Source organism: Cavia porcellus, unplaced genomic scaffold (genome assembly GCF_034190915.1).
Source record: "Cavia porcellus strain 051 isolate PalLab524CR breed Dunkin Hartley unplaced genomic scaffold, mCavPor4.1 scaffold_28, whole genome shotgun sequence".
In the NCBI taxonomy this organism is placed as follows: Eukaryota; Metazoa; Chordata; class Mammalia; order Rodentia; family Caviidae; genus Cavia; species Cavia porcellus.
Genome location: NW_026947511.1, coordinates 33537145 through 33550216, shown reverse-complemented (window position 1 = coordinate 33550216; position 13072 = coordinate 33537145). Strand labels below are relative to the sequence as shown.

Below are 13072 nucleotides of genomic sequence, written 5' to 3'. Positions count from 1 at the left end.
ACATAATTTTAAGCAAAAAAACAAAAATGCAAATTCTAGAAGCAGATATCTAGCCTAAACTTATCTAGCCTACTAAGCAACATATTATTCAACTACATATCTGCTAAAATCTTTAAAAAATGAAACAGGATACGAAGCACAAAATTTTAGATAGTAATAATTATAATAAAGAGAATCTTACAAAAAACAAGTTATTATCTGTATTCCAGGTCTTGGGTTGTTTCATTCATTATATGATTAAGGATGTGTAAATGCAACTGAAATAAAAAGTGCTATGCATAAACCAATTGCTGATAGGGTGACATATAACCAAGAGTTGTGAATCATTTCATACCATTTGCCCAAATTCCACTGAAAGAAAAAAAAATCGTCTATATTAGGTGAAAGGCAAATCCTAAAGCAGGAAAAGACGTCTTCCATGAATAATCTTTAAGTCAAAAATTTCTGCCAGCCTAGGGTCACAGAGAAGCAATGGATAAAGACGAGGTTGAAAAGGGGAGGTGGTGGTTTATCCCCAAAGTTCCCCACCTGGGGCAATATTCTGAGTCCAGAGCAAACTCCAGGGAAGGTGGCAACATAGGAGGGTACCCATGACACACACAGGAAATCCAGAAAGAGTGAAGTTACACAGACACAGGAGCTCTAGGCAAAACAACAGTTAAATAAAGACAGAAAAGAATTAGAGGTCAGATAGACTAAAGACAAGTTGATGGTCAAAAGCATAAACTGAAGAGACAGGTAATACTCTAGTCCAGAGATCTTAGAAGGAATTACATACTGGATTGAGGAACAAAGGGGCTCACAGGCTGCAGATAGGTCCGGTGTCAGGGAGATTTGTGGCAAGACTATAATCTCCAATCCAGGTCACCTTTCTAATTTAATAAAGTCTCATTAATTTGAATAAACCTAATTTGGAATGACTGGGATAATCAGGCTGAAATGAAACTGATCTTTCAACTATAAAAAGAGTGTTTACTCAGCAAATTAATAGCATGAGACACATCAGGTGGGGAATACTTAACCTATTTAGCAGCACAAACTTGACATACATATCTACACTCATTTGTTCTGTAACAATCTGTATGTTAATTACAGGTGATCTTTAGTCATTCGAGGAGATTCTCAATGTAAAGACACTCATTCAGTGCTGCTATATATTACTAGACAAATTTCAAAGTAAAATTATGCATTAGAAAGAATCATTTTAGTAATCCACTGCTGCCCAAAGAATAATAGGGACAAAATAATTTTTCTCTCTGTGCTTCATACTTCTTAGATGGGATGGATCCCCACAAAAGAAGATTAACAATACAAAAATCAAGCAGAAATGTATCAATAAGTATGCTACACATACACATGAGAGGCAGCCTGGGAAGCATGAGCGAATCTCAGAGGTACTTTTGAATTCAGGTTTAAATAGCATCTTTAAATGAAAGAAACAGCGGTGGTTGGAGGTGGAGGATGTATCCAGGTGAGCTCTGGATTAATAAGAACAAAGTTTGTTCTGGGGATCTGAGTCGGTGCCTTTTCTACTACAAGAGTCCCCAGTGACTTACAGGCATCTTTTTCTTTCTGGTAAAGACAGGACAACTCGTGCACATGAAAATTCCCTGTGTGTGCTCGCTTCGAGAGCACATATACCAACATTGGAACAATACAGAGACATGGCCCCTGCACAAGAATGACATGCAAATTCATGAAGCACTCCATATTTTAAAAGAAGAAAAAGAAAGTTCCTGTATCTAGGTGAATTTCCGTTTGCAAAGATAACTTCTCTGCTTTCAGTCCTATGTTGGCTGTTTCTCAAATAATGGGCTCCAATAATGTTCCCACTAAAGAGGCAGATAAGAGTTGATATGTTCTGCTCTCCTAAGGGGTACATTGACTGAGATAGGAACAACCCAAATCCCAAACACATGCAAAGTAAGACAAACTGAATCAAAATAAACAGAGGAGTTGGGGCTGGGGATTTAGCTCAGTAGCATAAGCACCTGCCTGGCAAGTGCAAGGTCCTGAGTTCAATTCCCTGTACCAAAAGAAAAAAGGAAAAAATGAACTGAGTCAAGGTCGCTATCAGTGTAAAGTCTTTGAATTGCAGATATAGAAACTGAACCATACAAGAAGGTAAACCTTTTTAAAAAGCAGGAGAGGAAGGGTCAAAAGGGGCATAGAGTTCTTTTTAAGAACTAAACAAGCCACGGCTTAACAGGCATCCACAGTTACATCAGGACGGACTGCAGTGGAATGATTGACAAGCTTCTATCAACACTCTCAGAAAATACAGCTTCCAAATCAAAGTCAGCTTATGCAGAGTATTTGACACCACTGCATGAGAGAGAGGAGGAAGGTGGTAAATTAAACAAAGGCTTGCGGAAGGAAATTATTGAACAGGCTAAACAGTAGAACAATCTGCGAACCATTTTTAAACCAAATATGATATAGAGGAAATAAAGATGCCAAAAGAGCTGCATCTTGTAAGATCGTTTGATTCCTCTTTTGAGAACATCATTCAGATTTTTCTTTCTAAAATCTCAAATGGCTCTGTTACTGTGGGGATCACACACACACAAAAAAAAATGTTTCCCAGTCTTTTTAGCAAATGTACACTAGAGTGAGTTTAATTGCTCTGAAATCTAATGTTCTCTGTCTTTGAAACGGTTCAGGAAGGAAGGCACAGAGCTTTTTCTAATTTGGCAGCAAAGGAATACTGCATGTTTATCTCTGCTTTTTTTTTTTTGGAGGTACGGATGAACACACTAAACTAAAGGGCACTAGAAAGATAAGTTTCCGTGACATCCACAATAACTCTTTTATACTGCCGACTGGCTATTCTATATGTAGCATTCAGAGGCAAATATAAAAAAAAAAGTGATGTAAAGCCAAAATTATTTCCTTGATAACACTTGTTTTAAACACCTCGCCACTAAATAGCTAAAAGTCTCCAAAGTGAATGCATAAACCATATAAAAGCCACAAGCACGCTTACATAAATTCTTAAGATTAAAGTAATAACTTCTAGAAAAAGGTGGGAGAAAACACACTACAATAAATCTATTTGTAATGGTATTTGGGCTCTACCAACTGCTTTCATTGGTCTCTAGTGGCTTACATATAAAACAATACATTTGATGTATGATTTCAATTCCTTATGGAAAAGTGTTCTATCTACAAGCAGCCTGTCAAAGAGAATGCAAAAAAAACTCTCTCTGTGTCCCAATATGAGGCAGGACTTTAAGATATAACTTAAGGTCACAATTTGTTCTTGCTTGGTCAGGTGTAAGAGTGTAATTGAGGAATGTCTGACCTGGGGGAGGCAGGTGAAGGGGGAGAACAGTTTATTTATAGTGAAATAGAAAATAGGTGAGGTGTCAGAGCTGGAAGTTAAATGGCATTGTTTTTGCAGAGGGAGAGACAGTGGCTCTACAAAATGAGCCAAATTGGAAGAATATCTCCCTGAAAGTTGCTGGAAATCTGTCCCCTACCTCCCAGCTTATGGCATATGGCAGCTGTCAGCTCCAAAAACCCACCCAGGGACCCAGGAATTCATTTCCCTATGACTGATGGGGTGGGGAGAGGGGGAGAGAAAGTTGCTGGAAAATGAAAATAAATGTCATTCTAATTGGTCTGTAAATTGTAGCCCTTCATCATTAGAACACAGCTCTGTGCAGGAGTCATCTTTTTTAATCCCAAATTAAAGTTGTCCAGGTCTCAACAAGGAATTATAAAGTGAAAAATGTCTATAGTTCCAAGAGGGCAATCTACAATGCTAAGGGCTATTCTTCTTCAAATTACAATCTTCCCCAAATATTCCCCCAATTTAGTTCTCACTGCTCCCCAGTTCTTGCTCCTGCTCCTGATGTTAGAACCCCAGTTCTCAGGGATGGTGGCCAATCTCTCCCTGATCCAAAGGCGTTCAACTTTGTCATGAGCTCAACGCATCCTCACCCCAAGTCAAAGTTTAGTTCTTTTTGCTATACAGATTCAGTTTATCTTTCAAAGGATTTAAAAATAAATGCATCTTGTTGGTAGGATGAACTTCTTGTTTGTTAAGCATCTAATGTATTTGACTGTGGCATAAATTCCATTTCCAGAAAGAAGAGCCTAGCTAGAGTGCATCTCCATCACTTCTTCTGACTCCCAAGAAAATGTTTCTTATTTTTAATGCTCTTTAGGGAAGTACATATTAACAACTTCAGAAAATTTGACCAAATAAATGACATTCAATCAGCAAACTCCATGTGCCTTAAATTCCTCCTTGAGGTCCTGGATGTCTAACCTGTCTAACCTGTACGGGTGAAGGGAAAACATAGTTTGCTCCATCTTGGTGAATAATTCAAGATTATCATTAAGCAACAGTTCAAGTGAGAGCAATTATGATTTACAGCCAAGGAATGGGGACATTGCCTAATATAATGATATCTTCCTTTGGCTGAACTGATTATAGCTGCAGACAGGAATGGTAGATATGAAACAATTAAGTGTGTTATTAATTCTGTGGGTTTTAACTGAAGAAGAAATCAATGGAGGATGGAAATACTCAAAAAGGTACAAAATCTTGAACAGGAACTCCCAAAAGAGTCAATAGTGTTTCAGTCAGTGGAGAAGCAGAACTTCACTAGGAGGGAACCATGTAAACGAAGGCATCAAGGCCAGAAGGGCTTGGCATAGCTGGCCTGAGAAACCAAGAATTTGGCTGTGGAGTCGGCGAGGCAGGCACTGCTGAGTGAAGTCTTTTGGTTTTGTCTCCTGGACTTTCTCCAAATTCCATAAAACTATGAGTGACAGGTCACAAATGCCTTCTCGGGTTGGGTCCTGACATGCAGGCTTCCTTGACACTAACCACATGGGTGCTGCCTTTTTCAATATGCCTAATTCTCCACAACCACAGTTTAGCCACTGGATGGTTCTAACAAACAAAAATTAACTATAGCTGATGCTAAAGACCTACTTTCCATATAGATATTGAAGGTTGAAGGACAAGAATGTTTAAGCATCTCTATTTTACACAAATCAACATTTTCATCTCTAAACTTACTATATATGGGGGCAAGGTGTTTAGAGTCATTTTGCCACTTTATGTTAAAATGTCCATCTGTTTGTAAATAAAAGATCTTTCTGGAAGACCAAACACAAAAGTTCCTTCCTTGCAACTCATGGGTGAAATCATTTCTATATACTAAACAGTCTGCTCACTCATGATGCCCCCTTTTACTTCTATGTCAGAAAACTCAAACAATACTATGGCAAATTATCCGATCACCTATAAAGTTTTCATAGGGCATTTTTTCCCTCTCAAGTGTCATGTATTGGCAAGAAAATAAATTTCTAAGTCAAAGAAATGACTATTGCAAAATCAGAATTAGCAAGGAGATTCATAAAAAGATTTCCTGAAAATGGCCAAACTCTGAGCTACACAGGATGCATTTTCAAAAGAAAATCGTTGTTAAAAGTTACTTATGCCTCTGGAGTTAACTCATTGGCTTCATAAACTGTAAATCAATTTTCATGGCACAAATATAAATTTCACATTTAAAAATACTCTTCTCCCCCAGGCAAGTTCAAGTGAAACTCTCATTCATTCATTAACTGCACAAATATTTATCAAGTAGCCCCTGTAAGCCCACTTGTAGATGAGACATGGTAGAGTTTCCCCTGCAAGATAGAAATCTAAGCATTTAACTACATGATGAAGTACTGAGGTGAAAGCGTCCTATCATTAAAGTTTCTGGATAATACAGTTATGGGTTAAATTGTTCCCTCTCGGTGCTGAAGTCCTGATAGCTAGTGCCTGATAACCTTATTTGAAAATAGGGTCTTCGCAGACGATCAAGTTGAAATGAAGTTATTAGGATGGCCCCAAATACACTATAACAGCATCTTTATAAAATGGGAAAATGTGAGCACAGAGGAGGACACACATAGAGGGAAGATGAGGGGAAGACACAGGGTAAAAATGCCATTAACAAGCCAAGGACTGACTGGGCTGTGAGGTGTTCTGAGTGAGGAAATGGACTTGATTTTTCCTGTCAGCTCTCTGGATGACCTAATCCTAAAAAGGTTCTGCTTTTAGACTTAACCCCACAAGAACTGTGAGATAATAACTTTCCATTGTTTAACTCAGTCGATCAATGGTGTTAACTGCAGTTCTAGAAAACTAATACAAATGCCTTCAAGAGATTTCAAAATCAACGCCAAAAATCACTTACCCAGAAAGAATCCTTGTAGGGTTATTGAAAGAACAGAATTAGGCAAAACACATGGCTGTCATCTAAATCTAACACACCTCAAAAGCATCTCATGTCCCCATTTGCTGCTGTCACTTTACAGTTCATCCACCAGCATCAAAATAAGCATGCCTATCATCGATGTTTGGAATGCATGGTAAACTGCTTTTTAGTTCATCATTTCAGGATTGGAGGATGTCTACAAGGGCTCTCTCTCACCCAGGAAAGAGGCCTCCATCAACTAGATGCTCACTGTGGATGGTCTACCAGCATGGGGCATCTGTGGGAGTCGTAAGTTCTCGGTGGCCATCCAAGGGGCTCCAGTATAGGGTGATGAATGTTCTAAGAAGCTTCGTGAAGACGATGACATCATAATTATTTACCTATCACTTATCTACCACCATTTGAACGTAGCTAAAGACAATTATGACATCATCAAAATCTATAGAAGGGCTTGAAACATGGCTGTAAAACTTTCAAAGGCCATTGACTTATTTTCCTTTGGTATTGAAACCACTCACGTTCTGCTAAGATTTTTTTTTTAAATTACATAATCCTCTTATGTGGCATCCATCACTTCTTTTAGGCATGAATGTATCTCATAGTTCTACCTCTTGTTTTCAGAATTCACTTGTTCGTTTTTCATTCTTATTTAACAATTTTTAGGCAGTGTATAAAATTTTATTGGAGAGAAATCCTATTAAACTGTAAAACTGAACTTTTCTACCTTACTTCCGCTCCACCCTCCCCCCAACCAATTACCAAGAAATCTGCTGCCCCTATCACTCAAATTACATAAGTAGGTCACTTGACATTATATTTGTCAGTACCGTTTCACTCAAAGAAAGGGGGAAAAAATCAATATGTGGAATGCCTTTAATAGAGAGCAAATTAATAGAGATCAGTTCATAATAGAACTGCTATTTTCAGTGGTTATTACCTAGAAATGATAGTAAGGTCATCACCTGGGTTTGTGGTTATAGCATCACCAGGGGAGAGATGACAGGGACAGGCTGAGACCTCTGTGAGCTGATGCTTCTTGTTTGCAACCTTGTGTGGGTCTTGGTGCTACAGTAAGGTGGCAGGTAATGCACAGACTAGGAGCCAGCATGATCACCAATGTTTCCTCTTGATCTGAGTGAAAATATTTGGGCTTGAAAGAAAATCCATTTCACTACCCAGCCTGTCATCATGGGATAAGGCCAATTTCCCCAAAGCTGGCCCTGAATGTTCTGAGAAGTTGGATCCACTAGGTTCTGCATCCTCTCTGTCCAGGATGACTCTGTGCCATGCCCTAAGAAAAAACTGGTTCCAGCTCAGGGTCACCAGTAGCTGTGGCTACAGCCTTTGCAAGTCCTTTGAGATGACACTGTCATTAAAACTGCAAACCATTTCCCAAGTCTCAACCCAGGGCCTGTGGCAAAGCCAGAGCTGGCTGACCAGAGTTGAGACTCAAGAGCTCTGGGCCTCCTCATCCAAGCTGGTCTCGGGAGACCCCCCAACAGTTCCGCCTGTCTTGTCTCCTTCACCCCCTGTTTCCCCCTTTCCCATCCCCAACTTCAGCACGGGCTGTCCTATCTTTTGTTCTGGCAGAGATAAGATGTATAAATGATGAGCGGTTGACAAAGTGTACTCCAGTGCCGCAGGCAGCTCATCAATCATTTTCCACATGTCGACAGATAATTGATGCAAACCCTGCAGGCGAAGCTCCATCAGGTGAGGAGGGAAGAATTAAATCTGCTGTCAGGAGCCAGGCGGCTGATCTGTATTTAACATTCTTTTTAATTTAGCACTTGTTTGTTTTAAACTGAGTTTGCTCGTGGGTTCCTCCTATACTCTGCACTTAGAGGAGTGGCCTGGGGTCTACTGACCACCCTCACCCCCCCCCCCACCCCAGGGACCCTGAACCCTGCGGGCTTCCTTGGCGAGGCTCTGGGGAGGGAAAGCAGACCAGACCACCCAGGACTGCTAGGGAGGTGCAGGGAAACTTACTTTCTGCATAAATGAAGCTTAACATCAAAGGCTTGGCTGTCAAGCAATTATCTGTCAACAGGTCAGGTTGGCAGGTGCTACCTGTACCTAAGGAAGAAAGCACTTACGACTTTCTTAAAGAAAAAACCACACACATAATCAAAATAATCCAACCTCATATTTCCTTGCTGAAATGAAGTTGAGTAACACTTTCATAAGAGATTTAAAGGGGTTTGGGTACCCTTACTTCCCGCACTTCTATCAAACAATTCTAAAGTGAAGTCAAACTTCGAAGATGCTAGTTAGCTGGGGAAATCAGAGAATCCTGACAAAGGCTCAGAATAAGTAAGTTGCATTCTCCAAGTTGACTCCAACTTATTGTTGTAACACCAGCCTCCAATGTTCGCCTACACACACACACACACACACACACACACACACACACACACACACACACGGTCTCCCACAAAACTCCAGTTTTGTAAAATTCTTTGCTTTTGGTGGTGACTTGGGTATTCTGGTGAACAGAGGAAAATAATCACATCTGCCCCAATCACCAGTTTTCAAAAGAATGATAATATAATCTATAAGACCCTTAACTCCAAAGTGACCCTCAATATCATCTTGTAGTGCCTTAGGGTCATTCGTAGGAATATGATATACTAAAAAGTGTTCTGCTTGATAGAATGCCAGATAAACCAGCTTTTAATAGATTTCATTTTCTACGAGGAAATGAGCTGACATCTAAGAAGACTCAATTCTTATAGCCATGCATCAGTCCCTGAAGTTGTCACCATGCTATCTTAGCTCAAAAGCAGACATCTTTCAAAGTAGAGATCTACTCTGCCCAGCCTTGCAGCTGCTCAGACTCAAAAACTGCGGTCTTTATCAGGGTGAAGTCTAAAAACACGAATGTCCTCACACCATGGTCTGCCCCCAAAGATCTCCTACTGGTATTCTTCTGACATTTGCAAATCTAACCTTGGGCCCCTCTCAGCCAGCCCCCAAAGGGAGTTTTATGAGTAAGAGACACTAGGAGGGGAATGCTGAATGTTGTGTTCAAGATAAGCATCTTGAATTGGATAAGATAAGTTAAGTGTAGATACTGTTGTTGTTGGTTTATTTTGGAGGTGCTAGGAATCTAACCCAAGGTCTCCAGCATGCTAGGCAAATACTCTACCACTGAGCTACACTCCCACCCCTGGATTTTTTTTTTTTTTTTTTTTTTTTTGATGTATAAGGAAAGCTAACAATCATCAACTTTAGTCATACACTTAATCTTTCAATGAATGTTTAGTATAAGCCTATCAAGTGCTAGGCTAGAAGCATAGATGTTTATCACATGAAATGTCCATAGCGGACAAATTCATGAATATTCTGTAATATAAAATGTCAAGTTCTCTGTCAACAGATGATCCAGAGAGAATGAGAATGGCTAATGAACACATTTTTTGAAATGTTCAGCTTCACTAGAAATTAGAGAATACAATGTACATTAAAATGAAGAGATTTTTATGCCTCTCAAGATAGCCAAGGCAGAGGGGAAGTGATAACATCCAAGGTTTTAGAGTATGTGGGGAAGTGAGCATTGATACACAGATCATACAGAAAGAAGAGGTTAACACTGTCTAAAACTCAGTTTAGCAGCAGGCATCAAAGATCTTAACTATTTCTAAAAATTTTTTACTATAGTGATCATTAAAGATAGTTCAATAGTACAGAGAAGATTAGCATGGCCCCTGTGCAAGGATGACATACAAATTTGCAAAGCATTCCATATTTTTTGACATGATGGTAGCCATTGCCAATTTCCTGTCATCTTGTTTAAAGTCCAATAATGTTTTCTTTGTTTTGATTGGTTTCAGTCTGTTTTCTATTATTTGATCTCAATATGTGTGAAGGTATGGACAGCTATTTTGAGGAAAACAAGAGACATTATGGTAGCCATTGTTGATTTTCCTATTGTCTGGTTTTGAAAGCCTGTAATGCTTTTATTCTTTTGTTTTGAGTGGTTTCATGCTATTTTGTTTTGTTTGAACTTACTGTGTGTCAAGGCATGGACAACTATTTCAAAGAAAACAAAAGACTTCATGGTAGCCACTGCTGATTTCCCATTGGCTTGTTTTGAAGTCCTGTGTTGCTTGCCTTGTTTAGTTCTGATCTGCTTTGTTCTGTTTTGTTTTGTTTTGTTTTATTCTCTTTAAAAAATAAAAAGAAACATGATATGTGCATGGTGGGCTAAGGCATTGCAGGGTAAGTCCATCGTGGGAATTTGGCAACAATTCAAGGCAGAAGTAGCTTTACATGGAATACTGAAAGCTGAAAACCATCAGGCCATGTTGCTCAGAAGGGCACACCAGGAAGTGGGTGGCTAGGAAGGAAAGGACAGAGAGATGGAGAAAGGAAGCCCTTGTGACAGGGAGGAGCATCAAGTCCACTGGTGGCAAAACTTTTAGAGCTCCCGATGATACCAACAGCCCACAGCAGCACATATGCCGTAGGTTTGCCACCGCTATGGCACTGGCTAGCTGGTCAGAAGCATGATAGCTGTGAAAAAGCAGACTTTTGGCTGTGTCTGGTTGTACTGATCCTTCAGCAGATGCTTCTGGTAGCCTAGGGTGGCCCTGGTTGCTCTTCTGCATAAAAGACGGAATCAGAATCATGGCCTTTACAATGTTACTTCGTTTGTATTATGTAAGAGAGGCAAGAAAGGCCCTGGCCTCATTCTGTAAGTTGTCTCTTCACTCTGCATGCATATCCAAGTTGATGGCAGCACAATTCACAATAGCAGCCTATAGATCCATCAACAGAGGAATGAATAAAGAAAATGTGGTATTTATACATAATGCAATACTCTGCCATTAAGAAGGATAAATTTGAGTTATTTGTAGGCACCTAGAGATATAATGTTAAGTGAAATAAATCAGACACACAGCTAAAATATCACATAACTTGTCTTAATGAAAAACCCAAAGTATAAGTAATTTTAAAAAACAAATAAAAACACAATAGGAAACAGGGAGATGGATCTTTTACAAATAGGAAGAGGATCTGGAAATGAAAGCAGGAAGGAAAAAAGAGAAGAAAGGAGATAAGTAGAGTTAAGACATGTTAAGTACACGTGCCATTCCCTAAGATGAATGTAAACATTATGTGTTGCAAATATGTCCTAATAAAAAATTTTGAAATACACAGGCTAAGCTGGGAAGAGAAAGGAGGCAGAAAGACACTCACAACAGTCATCCAACTGTCCCCCAGAAACAATACACTCCTCATTAACACACAAGGGAAAAGCTAGGCTGGCCGGGTTTCATAGAACAGCAGCTTCTAACCCAAGACATTTTTTATAAGTGCCTGCTTATCAAAGCACAGGTTAACAAATGATCTGTCTCCATTTACAAGTTATCAGAACCTGCTATCAATCCCTAATTAAAATTTCAAGATACAAGGAACTCTGAGACATTTTAAATACACAGAGTAACCGAGAGTAACAGAGGTGAGCTGCTACCCTAACAGCCTGCCCAGATGGGGTCAGTAATTAATAACGCGAGGGGCTAGAAATGTGGTAATTTATGAATATTTATGGCTCAAAATGTATCTAGAAAATACTCTGGATATGTGTAAATGGAGACTAGAACAAAGCTGGTAACTCCCTTGGAAACTGCTCAATATCATTTATATTTATATTTAACTATTGATTTACTGTTGTTCTAGGAAGTGAACTAAAAAGAATTTGTTGAGCAGCCTCAGTGACTGGCATTCAGAAAGAATAAGAATGACAGTTCACACTGATTGGTGTTTCTTACTGTTCAAAATAAGGATACAAACTCATTGAGACACTTACAAGGCAAATATTACTATCATCCTATTTTATATATGGAGACTCTGCAGAGAGGTTAAGGAATTTATCTTGGACAGAAAAGCTAGCAAAACAAAGAACCAGGACACAAACCCAGCTGGTATAACTCCCCACTTTAGAATACTTGTCATTAAAACTCTTAAATCATTTGCAGCACAGTGGTGGACGAGTGTGTGTGTGTTTGTGGTTGGTGCATATTGGTGCATATTGCAGAAGGTATGGTTGGTGCATACTGCAGAAGGTGAGAAAGAGACACAAAATATTGAGAAGCAGAGCAGGACCATGGGGCCTTGTGCTGGGAAGAGCCCTCCCTGTGGGGAGGAAGATCAACAAACAAACCTGCTTCGGTACAGTGGAGAGAACAGTGGTTCTGGGTAGCAGTTACATCTCAACTCTACCCACCTGGCACAGTTGTGTGCACAGGGCTGAGGATCATATGCCCAACCACTGAGGATGTATTTTATGAGACAGTCCTCTGTGTCTGCACTCAATGGCAGTGAGCTATGAACAGTATTCTACCCACCGCAAAGAGTGATCCATGCAATAGATTAAGCAGCAGGAAGGAAAGTCTGGTTGGTGATGGGCTGCAGAGCTACAGCCTGGGCATTCTGAGGATGCTGGAATGGAAGAGCCTCTGTGGCAAAGCTAGAAACCTGGGCAGTGACAAGGGAGGTCAGTTTAGAGATTAGTGATAGCTCTGGGTGTGTGAGCCCAGCCCCGGTACATGTGTGAACTGGGTGGGTAGGACTTGGCTCTGCTGATGGTCGATACTGTGGTCTGGATATGGTGTGCTCCTCCATGCACTGTGTGTGAGAAGAAGTGATAGCTTTGAGGTGCTGGAGCCTTTCCAAAGACCTGGGCCCTAGTGGGAGGTCATTGGAGGTGTTGTCCTTGGAAGGGATGAAGAAAGGTCTCATGGGTCTCTGGTTGGTTCTTTTGAGCATGGATGGTTATAAAAAGAGGGAGTCTGACCTGGGAATCTCTCTCCATTTTCCTGTCTCATCATTTCACTGAAGTT

At 40.0% G+C, this 13072-nt stretch overlaps 1 protein-coding gene, 1 non-coding gene and 1 pseudogene across 4 annotated transcripts in view; 2 read left to right on the top strand and 1 right to left on the bottom strand.

Moving 5' to 3' along the window:
- Positions 1-13072, bottom strand: part of Lrmda (leucine rich melanocyte differentiation associated) — a 996798-nt gene that overhangs the window by 340976 nt on the left and 642750 nt on the right. The gene's annotated exons all lie outside the window — the stretch shown is intronic.
- LOC111758017 (U6 spliceosomal RNA) lies at positions 1617-1716 on the top strand (annotated as a pseudogene).
- On the top strand, positions 9878-9979 carry LOC111758020 (U6 spliceosomal RNA). Its single transcript, XR_002792261.1, has one exon. It is a non-coding gene; the product is annotated as a U6 spliceosomal RNA (small nuclear RNA).